We start from the raw sequence: 14626 nt of genomic DNA, 5'->3' as shown, positions 1-14626 counted from the left end.
TCTCTCTCTCTTAATTTCAAAAAAAAAAAAGACATCTTTCTACCTCCACTCTCCAACATTAATATCTCTCCTCTTTTTTCTCTCCATCTCTATCTTTCTCTTTCTCCACTCTCCAACATTAACAAAAACATAATCTATTGGCCTAAAAATTCAAATTGGAGGTAATTATTCTTCTTAACCCTTTTTTCTTTTCTTTTTTCAGACCAATAATGTTTTAACATATTCTAATTTATATAAATTAAACTAAAATTAAAGGTCTTATGTTTTAATTCATTTGAATGTTTATAGATTTGTGTTTTTTTTTTTTTGTGTGTAATTTACTCGGATTTTCAAGCATATTTTTAAGGTTTTTTTTTTTTTTTCTCTACTTTTGAAAGCAATATTATTTTGCCTTTTATTTTTAATATTCATAATTATATAGGTTTTATTTGTATTGAAATAAGATAGATGATTTATTTGATTGTATTAAATCTTGATTGAAAGACCAATTTTTTTAAAGAGTAAACCGATTTTTTAACTCATTATTTTAAAAATTGAACGGTTCATATTTTTTCTCTCTCTATCTCTCTTTTTTTCCTCTCTCTCTCTCTCTCTCTTTTATCTCTACAAGTCATTCACTCTCATTCCACATCTCTCTCACCGGTTCATATCTCTCTCTCTCTCCTTTTTTTTCCTCTCTCTCCACGTCTCTCTCTCTCTCTTAATTTCAAAGAAAACAACATCTCTCTCCCTCCACTCTCCAACATTAATATCTCTCCTCTTTTTTATCTCCATCTCTATCTTTCTCTTTCTCCACTCTCCAACATTAACAAAAACATAATCTATTGGCCTAAAAATTCAAATTGGAGGTAATTATTCTTCTTAACCTTTTTTTTTTTTTTTTCCAAACCAACAAAGTTTTAACATATTCTAATTTATATAAATTAAACTAAAATTAAGGGTCTTGTCTTTTAATTCATTTGAATGTTTATGGATTTTTTTTTTTTGGTCTAATTTACTCGGATTTTCAAGCATTTTTTCTCTACTTTTGAAAGCAATATTATTTTGCTTTTTTTTTTTTTTTTAATATTTGGAATTATATAGGTTTTATTTGTATTGAAATAAGATAGATGATTTATTTGATTGCATTAAATCTTGATTGAAAGACCAACTTTTTTAAAGAGTAAACTGATTTTTTAACTTATTATTTTAAAAAGTGAACGGTTCATTTTTTTCTCTCTCTCTATCTCTCTTTTTTTCCTCTCTCTCTCTCTCTCTCTCTCTCTCTCTCTTTTATTTTATTTTTTTATTTTTTTTTTATTTTTTCTCTCCAAGCACTCTCATTCCACATCTCTCTCTTGAACCGGTTCATATCTCTCTCTCTCCTTTTTTTCCTCTCTCTCCACGTCTCTTTCTCTATTTTCTCTCCAAGTCTTTCACTCTCATTCAACATCTCTCTCTCTCTTAATTTCAAAAAAAAAAGACATCTTTCTACCTCCATTCTTCAACATTAATATCTCTCCTCTTTTTTCTCTCCATCTCTATCTTTCTCTTTCTCCACTCTCCAACATTAACAAAAACAAAATCTATTGGCCTAAAAATTCAAATTGGAGGTAATTATTCTTCTTAACCTTTTTTTTTTTTTTTTTCCAAACCAACAAAGTTTTAACATATTCTAATTTATATAAATTATATATATATATATATATAAAAGCCGAGTTTTGATGTAGAGAGTGCTTAGAATTACGACACGTGTCCTGAACCCATGTTTTAGAGAGTGCATATAATTGCGACACGTGGCGTTATAAAGAATGAACAAGTTTTGGGCATTTAAAACCAAGAGGTTTTATTCGTAATGCATTTAATTATTTTAATGAAGAAAACAAAAGGTTCCGAAATTCTCTCTCTCTCTCTTTATTTGTAATATATTTAATTGTCTTAATGAAGAAAACAAAAGGTTCCCAAATTTTCTCTTTCTCTCTCTATTTTTCTTTTTATCTTCTCTTACTTTCTGTTTTTCTTTGTGTCCCTTATATTTTTTTCAAATTTATATATTATTTTTATTCAAATATATATAAAAGCCGAGTTTTAACGTAGAGAGTGCTTAGAATTATGACACGTGTCGTGAACCCATGTTTTAGAGAATGCCTATAATTGCGACACGTGGCGTTTTAAAGAATGAACAAGTTTTGGGCACTTAAAACCCAGGAGTTTTATTTGTAATGCATTTAATTATTTTAATGAAAAAAACAAAAGGTTCCGAAATTCTCTCTCTCTTTATATATCAATATTGTGAGACAATTAAAATGTAGGAATTTTATTTGTAATATATTTAATTGTCTTAATGAAGAAATATTATTTGTATTGAAATAAGATAGATGATTTATTTGATTACATTAAATCTTGATTGAAAGACTAATTTTTTTAAAGAGTAAACCGATTTTTTAACTCATTATTTTAAAAATTGAACGGTTCATATTTTTCCTCTCTCTCTATCTCTCTTTTTTTCCTCTCTCTCTCTCTCTCTCTCTTTTCTCTCTACAAGTCATTCTCTCATTCCACATCTCTCTCACCTGTTCATATATCTCTCTCTCTCTCCTTTTTTTTCCTCTCTCTCCACATCTCTCTCTCTCTCTTAATTTCAAAGAAAAAGACATCTCTCTCCCTCCACTCTCCAACATTAATATCTCTCCTCTTTTTTCTCTCCATCTCTATCTTTCTCTTTCTCCACTCTCCAACATTAACAAAAACATAATCTATTGGCCTAAAAATTCAACTTGGAGGTAATTATTCTTCTTAACCTATGCGTTTAAGTTTTAAAATTAAATTATAATGAAGAATCCCGCACATAGCGCGAATTATGTGCTAGTTGGCCTAATAGAAGAGCTGGCTGTGTGGCACCGCTCCAGCCTCCAGGGATAGAAATTTCTTCTAAATTAGTTTGGAAGAAATATTCTCAAACTCATTTAAAATAGTGTTTTATAAACATTTAAAAGGTACATTAAATTCAGTCTAAGTTAGTAAATTGCTATTAACAATGTTAAGAATTTAATGTGTCTTGTTTAGTGGTTGGATCAATACATTTTTACACTTGAAAGAATGAGAAGTCAAGATTCAAGAAGTTGAAGATCTCGTTGGAATGAAATACTGCACAAACTTCCATAATCCAGAATACATCGTTTGCTATATATCTCGGTCGCTTCTTGTTCGAACGAAGAGAGCCTCGTTCGATGCCTTGTTTAGTGGTTCATTCGAACGAATGGACCATAAAATGCTTCAGTCGAAAAAAAATGCTATGATAATGATGCAACAAGGTGCAGAGAGCCAGAGACTAACTAATGCAATCTTAATCTAACATTAATTTCAACGAAGAAAAACAGATGCTATTGAGAGTTTCAGATAACAATTAACTCGTAACATTTATTTCAAACCTAGTCATTATGTTATGTTGACTGGTAAAGTCAGTCGCCAGAGTGGTTATGTGATATACAATGGAGAGAAGGTCATGCTTAGATCCAATCAAGCTTCTGAAAACGAATTATCATTTAATTCAGTTGACAGCTTCTATTGAAAAAGAATTCTCATTTAATTCTGTTGACACAGAGGTTATTAGTTGTTAGACGTTGTTGACTTTGTTGTGGAACTCCATTAATGGGTTATGTAGAGCTTGATTGTCTGAATTGGTCGCTGAAAGAGAAAGGAATATGGAATGGTACAAGTTTTCTTGTTGACCCATTCTTCTTCAAGCATATATTTTTCTGTAATTACTAACTGCGGTTCTGCAAGTTAGAGAGGGAGGGGTGACATCATGAAGACTAAGCCATGGCTCTTATTTGCTCTACTTCTAATTATGTCTTATTACAGAGAAATGCTTCTCTATAGCTGGTGATACCCTTTCACCAGGTCACTCTCTTTCTCATTCAAAGAGAGAGACAATAGTATCTCAAGGTGGCACTTTTGAGCTGGGTTTCTTCAAACCAGGCATTTCATCAAAAATCTACCTAGGCATATGGTATAAAAGGTTTCATGAGGAAATTGTTTGGGTAGCAAATTTTTGTAATATAATTTGTTGTGCAAATTTTAATACTCGCAAGTGCACGAATCATTTGCAATATAATGTATTGCAAGTGCGAAGTCAATCTCACAGATAATTGTATTTTTGAAAGAACAATTTAAATCTAAATTAATTAAATCCTAACCTAGCTAGTTCCAAAAAGGTTTTGAATTTTGATTTTTGAAATTAAAAGACAAATATAAACTAATTAAAATAAACAAAAAGATAAAAGACTAAGGTTCGGGAATTCACACTCATCGAATCATATATAACAACATACTTTCATGTTTATCAATATTAATTTGAAGTTCTCACAATTAAAATCTTAGATATATTTTACTATGCTTCAAACAATTAATCAAAATCATTCCACGTATCCATTCATTGCATAAATCACAAGAGAAATCCAATATTAATTAAATCATCAAATGTATCCATAAATGACAAAAGATATCTAATCTTAATTGAAACACCAAATGTATCCATAGATCAAATTACAAGGGATATCCAATTATTTAGGCAAATAAAATCAAGGAATCAATTATGTGAAATTATCTTAAATCATTAAGTGTATCCTTGAATTACAACAAGATATCCAAGAATCATGCCTCATATTGAAAAGAAGTAAAACAATTGAAATATTAAACCCAATAAAATCAGATAAATAAAGACTTACATGAAAGTATTAATGTTCTTTATCGGTAACGCTTCATCTCTAACTTTAGTTGGGAATTTAGCTCCACATAAAACCTAAATCTAAAGAAAACCTAAACTAAAAAGAGAAAAACTGTAAAATTTTGCTCTTTGAAATTCTATATCCTTTCTTGAATGCAAAGAAGTATATTTATGGGCTTAGGAAAGTCATAGAAACCCTATTATCAAAGAAGTATATTTATAGGCTTAGGAAAGTCATAGAAACCCTATTAAACCTTGATAATTTAGAGGTCTGTCTCCTAGTCAAAATAGAAGTCTGAAATCAGAATAGGATTTGTCTAGATTTGGGTCCTTTTATTGCAGGGCGATTTTGGCATAGTAACCTTACGAATTAGGAAAAAACTATTTCACAACCAATTGTAGTATTTGGAGTTAGCTTTCCAATGCTGCTTGAATCACTTCAATCAGATATTTGAACGGAAAGTTATGGTCAAAATACTAAAATATGTGCAGAATCTGAATTTGAATCCAATCCAAAATTTTATCCAATCTGAACTTTAATCCAATTTAATCTTTAATTCGATTTAACCTTTTCTTAGATTTGGTTAAACTTAACCACATCATCTAGGTCTTCTCAAAATATGCTTTCTTCCAAACTTTACATTTTTCCCTTTAAAGCTATAGTTTTTTGTCAATGGCCTATAAAATACTAAAAACACAAAATATTAAATAACGACAGAGCTAAATGATTAACCAATGTAAATAAAGTGGTCCAAGTATGCAATATTTGGCACTTATCAGAATACATTATTGAACGCAATGGCCACAGTACGCCCTCTCATGTGTGGCCTAAGGTGAGCAACTCCAAATAAACTAAGTAAAACTTCACTTAAAAATCTTTTATAAATAGAAAGATTCGTGTTTTCTACAAGCCAGATAGCCAGACATGTGACTTTCCCTCAACTTCTTTTCTTCCTTCTACTTTATTTTCCTGAACTTTCAAGTTATCTCCCAAAGTTATTGTTAAAATTATTAATGTGGCTGTAAAGCTACCAAGAAAATTGTTTGTTCTGTAGTATATATAAGATTTGAAAAAGAAAAATAAAAGATAAAAGTACAAGATGTTGTGCCTTTGGTTGATTGCATTTTATTAAGGAGAAACGTTAGGGGTACCAAATTTATGAATGTTATGCTTAGGAATAGAAAGCAATCGACGAGGATACAAAATAGCCTTGACCCAAGCACTGATAGGCTGATTCCTAAAAACAGAAATATCAAGAGGCCACTTGGAAATCCACTAGATTATCTTAGCCATAAAGCAATCCACATAAGGTGTTTGATAGTTTCAGATGGCCCCTTGCACATAGCGCAATTCCAACTAATCAAAGAGGCATTGGAAACAAATTTGCCAATATTAGATACTGTAAGCAAAGCATTCCAAGAAATCTTCCTAAGTAAGTGCTTTAAACTCCATAGACTATCTCATGTAGATCGGAGTGTAGTCCGAACCCATATGTTATTTCATGTTTTTTGTTGTTTAAGTGTCGTGGCCGTCCGGATGGGCGCTGTCAGTTTGTTTTATTTTCTAGCTGACTTTATGTTGTTATTTTATTAGGGTTAGGGTTTTAGCAGTGTTTAGTTCGTTATTTTATTAGGTTTACAGTTTTGGAGGTATTTATGTCATATTTATTAGGTTTAGGGTTTTGGGCTATAAATATATGCTTATAGCCTCCATAAAAGATCAGTTGATGTTGATTATTGATTTTTATTAATGAGAATTACTCAGAGTCGAGTTTATTCCTCTATTTTCCTTCAAAACCTAGAGAGTATCTACTTTTGTTAAGAAGATTTCTAAGATCATTGATAGAATCAAGATCTAGAAGTATTTATCCGTTGCTTATTAGTGTTCTTCGCTGCAGTCCACTAAGTCACGCTGCATCAGTGGGTATCAGAGCTCAATTACTTTCCATGAATGGGAAGGAGCAACCGCTTTGTAGACATGAACAAGTGTATGTGCACACGGAGACAGCACGTAAGGAGCAACCGGCAATTCGCTTGTGGCATATGAGTTGTGGGCTAAACAGTTGTCGTCGCCAATTAAGACCGCGATTCACAAAGACGGAAGGCAAATCTATTGCTGAACATTGGCAACACACGGAGGATAGATTCAGAGCTATGAGGGATCAAATTGATGACCTTACTACCCAATTATCCAACTTATGTGGTCAACATGGGAACGGATCTAGAAACCTATTTGCAGAGCACCGAACGCACAAACGTTAGCACCTTGCGCAAGCTCATGCTAATCGGCGGGTGAGTAGATTCAAACTCGAAATACCAGAATTCCAAGGTTGCTTGCAGCCCAAAGAGCTCCTTGTGACAGAAAAAAATAGAAAAAATCTACAAAAAAAAGGTTCCTAGAGAGGCGGTAGAGATTAGGAGTCAATTGGTCGAGGAGGAGAAAGATGGCTTTATTGAAGAATATTGCTCGATAGATTGGGCCTTTCCACCAATCTATGACATCTATCCCAATGAAGAGGAGTTGTTAGAAAAAGGTAAATCTCTCGGATACACATCATGTGCTTGATAAGAGTCTTGAAGATAAAGTCTTTGATTTGAGTATAGCGCCAATTAACTATCTTGATTTTATCTGGGTAGATGCTATTTTGTCAAATTCTTCTAACTAAATTTGTAATGAGATCTGTATGGCGGGAGAGAGACGAGAGAAGAGCACGACAAGCTTGACATTTGGCAAGTGATGAGCGAGGCATTCAAGATTATCATCACCGTCTCCTGATGATTAGGCACATCATGTGTATTGTGGGCCGTTGCTGTGTCTTGATCTTAAAGAAGGGTGAATGGAACAAGTTGACAAGGCACCCAAAAGACCGCAGGAAGAACCGTTCGAATTCGAGGACGAATTCTCTTCAACCTGGGGAGAGTGATGTAGATCGGAGTGTAGTTCGAATCCATATGTTATTTCATGTTTTTGTCGTTTAAGTGTTGTGGCCGTCCGCACAGGCGCCGTCAGTTTGTTTTATTTTCTAGCTGACTTTATGTTGTTATTTTATTAGGGTTAGGGTTTTGGGAGTATTTATTTCGTTATTTTATTAAGTTTAGGGTTTTGGGAGTATTTATGCCATATTTTATTAGGTTTTGGGCTTTGGGCTATATATATAGATATATATATATGCTTATAGCCTCCATAGAAGATTAGTTGATGTTGATTATTGATTTTTATTAAGGGTTAAATACTAAAAACTCCCTAAGGTTTGGACACTTTATTTTTTCCCCCTTAGGTTTTGATTTGTATCATAGGAGGTATCTGTGGTTTTGATAAAGACCAAATTGGTCCTTCCATCCATTGACCGTTAGTTGACTTAACGAAAGTTCACGTCACTGATACGTGGACTAATTAAAATTCGACACTTGGCATAAGTGGCTACGTCATCAGTGATAATGTGGCCACCTAATTAAATTTTTTATTTTTTATTTTTTAATATATATATATTCAAAAAAATAAAAAGAAAAAAACTACAGCCACCCCCAATACTCACTGGGGGTGGCCGAAACCACCCCCAAACCACCATTGGGGGTGGTTCGGCCACCCCCTTGATTATTGATTTTTATTAATGAGAATTACTTAGAGTTGAGTTTATTCCTCTATTTTTCTTCAAAACCTAGAGAATATCTACTTTTGTTAAGAAGATTTTTAAGATCATTGATAGAATCAAGATCTAGAAGTATTTATTCGCTGCTTATTGATGTTCTTCATTACAGCTCACTAAGTCACGCTGCATCACTATCCCAATCAGCATGGCTTAAAGGGGCAGGCCTCAAAGAATTATTTTGAATGATGATCTATTGGGAAGCAGAAGGAGCCCAAATCGATGTATCAGGGGCAGATCTGCTCGGGAGGTGTATGTTCAAAACCTTTGCACCGAAGAGGCATCAAACAGGTGATGCAAGAGAGGGATATTCCAGCTACGGGAAGAGGGTAAAATAAGGTCAGAAATGATACTATTAGGAGGAAAGTTAAGGGCTGGATTTGGAATAGGTTTAAAATTGGGCATGGATGGGATCCAAAGAGAGGACATAACATTAAGGTCAACACCTGAAGCGATAGCCCAACAAGCCCCATTGTTACAGATTAATGTGCCATTCTAATTAAATGTTTATTTTGGTTGTATTTTATTAAACTCTAGTTTGTAGTAGGTGATGTATGTATTGTTAAGCCGTGTGTGTGGTTCTAGAATCTACTTTTCTAATAATGTGTGCTTGACTTTTGTATTGGGCAGCAGATGAAAAGAGTGAGAATATGCAGAAAAATGAGAAGAGAACCGAGAGATATCTAGCAGCTTTCTTCAGAAAAATTGCTCCCCTGTTTTTTCTCTGTTTTTTCCCTTGCCTTTATTCATTTCTGCAGCAGGTTTTTCTTCTTATTCTCTTGTGTTTCCCTTCTCTAATTTACTACCCATTGAGAAGTGTCTTGCTGGAACATCCAGCCAACACCCCTCCATCACCACTTTCCTATGCTTTAGGATTCCCTTCCAAATCCAAGAAGCATCGGATTTAAAGGGGGCTTCAAGAAAAGAATAATTCCTCAAATACTTTGCTTTTAGTGTGTCAAACCAAAGCAAAGAGCTGCTAGCCAGGATGGGAAAGTCAATAGGTTGAAACCCCTTGTAGACAAGAAATCAATAATTCCTCAAATACTTGAACAAGGCTTTGCGTAGATAATCAGTTAAGTACGCTTTTTAAATGAATAAGGAAATGGGAAAGTCACAATAAATTTGGTCCATCTTCTTCTCAGTGTTTGCAGTGGCAGTGCTCGGGGTTTGTACGTGTGCATCGTGGTGCGGTCGTGTTCGCCTTGGGGCTTTCTGATTAGGCCTCGTAACTTCGTTGACTGACCAAGGTTTGGATTGCCTTTGTTATTTTCCTATTAGTCACTCTTCATGCAAATATAATATCATTATAATCATTAATTAATTCCTTTATTTCTATCTGATTAATTTATCTTCTTGCGAAAGAAAGAAAAAATAGAAGATGCTGATCCTCAACTTATGGTCTCTCTTTAAATTACTCGTACCAAAAGCTTTAAAGCTGATTAAAAAATAAAAAATAAACTTAGTTATTTAACTTATATTCTAATTAACCCTCCCTTTCACATTTTGGGTTAATTAAAATTTTCTTTAATAAGTGAAGCATCACACGTAGAAATGTAGAACATTTAATTGAAATATGAGCAGAATGATGGAGACAATAATATCTCTGAACTAATATCATGTTATATCAACATTTATCCTAAACATTTAAGTTAATTAAAATGAATTAATTTAATAGTTTATATTTTAAGATTGAGGAGTCTCATTTCGTCAAAATTCAGCCCTAGTTGAGCGATCTTCAACAAGATTTGGCCAACTGGAACATAGCTAAGCTAGTACAGGGTCCAAGATTTGTCGAAATGAAGGAGATGGATATAGAGGAGCCAAGCTCAAGCGAAACTAATGAGGGTAAGTGCTCTCTTTTTTCTATCATCATATGGCATTAATATTGTAAATATAGTAGTTAGGGCTATATGTTTCTCATCTAAGTACAATTTTCTGTATGAGTAAATATACGTACAATTTTATTATCTGCAGTACGTACAGGGACGGAGCCAGAAACTATTATGGCTAGGGGCTAAGAATCAAAAATATTTTGCTGCTAAGGGCCGGTTGGCTTGAAAAAAAAAAAAAAAAAATTACTTATAATTTCTTTTTTTATCTTAGATTTTTTTTGTTCTTAGGAATTTTGGGGGAGGAGGACATGGCCTATAGCAGTCCCCCCCTCCCTGTCTGCAGACATGTGAGACAGTTTTTGAATATAAAGTATTTTTTCCATGGAAGAAGAGAAAAATTCACTTTAAGGTTAGAAATTCCCAATAACATAAATTAGTTATTCCAAATAACTAACAGCATTTCCAACGATAGTAACTAAAATACTTAGTCTAGAAGTGGAAATTTCTATTTTAGTTACGCCCTTTTTTATATATACTCAACATATTTTTTATTTTATTTAAATATTATTTTTTTCAGAATTTTTTATTTTATTGATGTAATGAATAGTTATAAATAGTTATTTTATTAAATTACCAGTTATCTCAAAAGTTTAAGCTTATAGAAAGAGATAAAATTTAATCATTTAATCATTATTTTAACACTCCCTTCACGTGTGAACTCAAACTTTATCTTAATCGGTGAGGTTCAACAACTTTAACATATTTACTGTAGCACGCACAAAAAATATTAACTAATATGAACAATTTACCTAGTCTTTTCAATATATATGCTCATTAGCTTAATGACATGATTTTTATCACCGCATGTTGTAATTAATATGTCTGGCTTTAAAACAATTATATTATATATCCAGAGAAAAGAAGATTATATGAATACCGTGCTCTTTGTGGTCCTCTCCTTCGAGCTGCCATGAAAAGTGAGGCCGGCTGCTAAGGCTTTTCTTGGCAAACACCCAGAGCGTGTTCGACTTCCCATAACGAAACAGCAAGCGACAGTGCTTCACAGTGCAACAGCTACAAAAAGCACCATTTTCGTAGAAAAACTGTTGAAATTGATCACTCCAGACGACTTGGAATTGACAACAGTAGATGGAGTCACGGCCCTTCACGTTGCTGCTCAAACAGGAACAGTGAGAATTGCCAAGGAGATGATGAAAATGAACAATAAAGTAATAAACTGCCATTCATCAATGATGGCCATGAAAGGACACCACTTCACATTGCAGATCATCTAGGAAAAAGAAAGATGGTCGATTATCTATTCTCTGTTACTCCTTTTCCACAGTTGTCTATTCGTCAACGCATTAATGTCCTTCTTGATATTATTTCCGATAATTTTTACGGTATGTCATATGTTTTGCTATTTGGGTGTTTGAGATAATCAAATAATTGACCCGACCTATAAGAAAAACAAGAGTCACTACTAAAGACCATAATTAAACTCAAAGTTTTATTGTCAAAACAACCAAAGAGCCAGTTGTACGTGATGCTTCACAATAAAAGAGCATGCAAAGATATAGGCAACTTATAAATTAGATAAAGATATAGGACGTAGGATTCGGAGTCTCCCTGACTCCAAGCACCAATTGTACTTAGCATCTTTTATTATCTTCTTTCTTCTTATGAAAAAGCGATTAAGGCAACATGTGTACTACCTCACTTAAATTGAGGGAACAAACATTCATCCCTGCCTAAATTAGGGTAAGAAGTACGTTGTATTATTTGCTCATCAAAATACATTCATATTCATTATGAAATGAGAAATGCTAGGCTCAGCTGGTGTTTTCTTGGTATCCTCCTAATTTTAAGTGCATATTATTTTCTAAGAACCAAAAAAGTGAGAGAAATAAGGAACACTTTCTTTTTACTTTTGGGAAAACTTCACTTGCTCCCACGAACTTACGCGTCTTTTGCAAACACCCTCTCAATATTCAAAATCTCTTATTTTGGTATATCGAACTTTGATTTCCTTCCGCTTTTCCCCTTCCGTTAGGATTTTTTGTTAAATCCTAATGGAGGGGTGTGAAACTACTAAAATACCCTTAGTCATTTTTCTCATTTTTCCATTTAATTTAACTACAATATTTAACGGTAGAGGAGTATTTGGAACGAAACGAAAGTTCGATACACCAAAGTGATAGATTTTGAATATTGGAGAGGTGTTTGCAAAAAGTGCATAAGTTCATGGGGGTAAGTGAAGTTTTCTCTTATTATTATTTTTTTTAAAATTAACAATCATAATATTTATTAGTATTTTGTCCATATTTATTGTTAGGTAACATGATTTAATAGAATGGTATGCGACTACCATATAATTAAAATAACGCTACTGTAAAACTAACCTTTTGAATTAGTCGATGCTTTGTAAAAAGAAAATGCAATAAATAAATTTGACTGCCATGCACGCGAGTCATCCCAAAATATAATGCATTGAGTTATTGTGTACGTTCTAGGGAGAAAACTTGATAGGCATTACGAGCAAGAAAAATGAAAAAGTTACAAAATGCTTTCTCTGACCAATGCAAAAGTGGGGTGTCCCCTCCACTATGTATATTCCAATGTATCTGGTCCCTCCGTGGATCAAAATCTTGCTTTTTCAGCCATTGAGAGAACTTTAAACGAAAATGGACGGGGCAGTGGGTGTGTAAGCAAAGTAGAGAGTTCCTTTAAATGCATGAAATTGAACTTCCTTCGGCTTATAGAAATGCAGTACAACCTCCCCAGATGAGTGACTCTCACTGCTTTGGTTTCCTGGTTTTATTAGCTGGTAAGGAACATGGATGTCCTTCTTGTCCAAAATTCATTTTTATTTATGTTTCTAATCTTTGTGTGGCCATTGTTAATTTACTTGGTCTAAAGGAAAAGGATTATTTTATTCTTACCTTTGTATCACTATATTGTTTCATTTTCTAACACTAACAAAGCATCATATTCTTTTCTTATTTTATTTTATTTTATTTTTTTAATTTTTTTTGGTTCTTCTTCGGAATCCGGAAATCAAAACCTTGGTACTTTTGTCTGAATTTAAATTAATAGTACTATGTCCCAAAATTCAAGGAAGAAAACTTGAAATGCGCAAGAAAAATGAAAAAAAAAAAAAAAATTACAAAATGCATTTACTCTTGAATCATTCCCCTCTCTCTCTCTAAATCTTTAACGTATCTGATAATGCTTCATACGTCAATTTTCTATCAGAATTATTTTTATAAAACCAGACATGACAGAACATACTATCAACATGCCTCATAATAATGGAAGACAGAAGGGAAAGGAAAAAGTAGGTGATGATGCCGGAGATACTAGTCGTCGCTCGATCATATCTGAGGAGCCAAGTTCTGGGAAATTGGAAGGAGAATCTGATCAAAATCAAACTAGTGGGAGTAAGTGCCTCTCTCTTTCACTCTGGTCATATGCAGTCACTGAGTCACAGCTGACCGAGGGCCATTCTATCTTGCAAAAATTGCATTGTGAATGTTCTCCTGTATAAACCATCATGTTGCGACAATTAGCTCATATTCTGTTAGTAATACTAGTATAGTTAGCTAGTGTTAGGAAATTAATCCTATTTTCCAAGACCCGTAAGATGCAAAAAATAAGAAGAATACAGAATAACAAAGATAAGCAAGCACACACGACACAAATATTTAAGTGGTTCAGCTTAATGAGCCTACATTCACTGGCAGAGACAACCCGAACAAAATTCACTATCCAAAGATGGAGTACAAAAATAGTAGAAAGAAAATCACTCAGATCCCAAAGCCCTAATACACCCAAATCTTACTATCACACAAGAGAGATTATTCCTAAAAAAAATACAAAAGACAGATGTACAAACTCTTCTTTTGCTGAAACAGATAGCGGCTGATCTCTATTTTCTTCTCTTACTTTGTAGCACATTTTCTTCTAATCACATGTTTTTGGCTCCTCCAAAAACCACCAAGAAGAAAACACCGTGGCAGCCCTTATACCTCATTCTCTCAAATTCTCTCTTTTTTCTCCTCCCTTTGGTGCTTCACGTTTTTGGCACACATATGAAGCAATATGGCTTGGCACACTTCACAAGGACGTAGCAAGTCCTTTTATAGTGTCATAAGTCGGTTGTGCAAGACACCAATACAACTAGGAGAAGGAATTCAATTTTGGCAAAGAGAAACAACTCCAAGTCCGTGCAAGACAAGGAGTCAGAGTTGACCCAAAAAAGGAAAACCAATTCCAAGGCTTTGTAGGACAATAAACCAATTGGGTCCCACAAGCACATGCTTGATGGCTTTAAGTCACATGCCTTAACAATCTCCACCTTGACTTGTATCCCATCAAGTCTACCAAAACGTGTCTCCTCTAGATGTCTCCGCCTCAGCTCCCAAGGGCAATCACAC

Source organism: Corylus avellana, chromosome ca11, assembly GCF_901000735.1.
Source record: "Corylus avellana chromosome ca11, CavTom2PMs-1.0".
Taxonomy (NCBI): domain Eukaryota; kingdom Viridiplantae; phylum Streptophyta; class Magnoliopsida; order Fagales; family Betulaceae; genus Corylus; species Corylus avellana.
Note: the sequence above shows the minus strand (reverse complement) of the source record.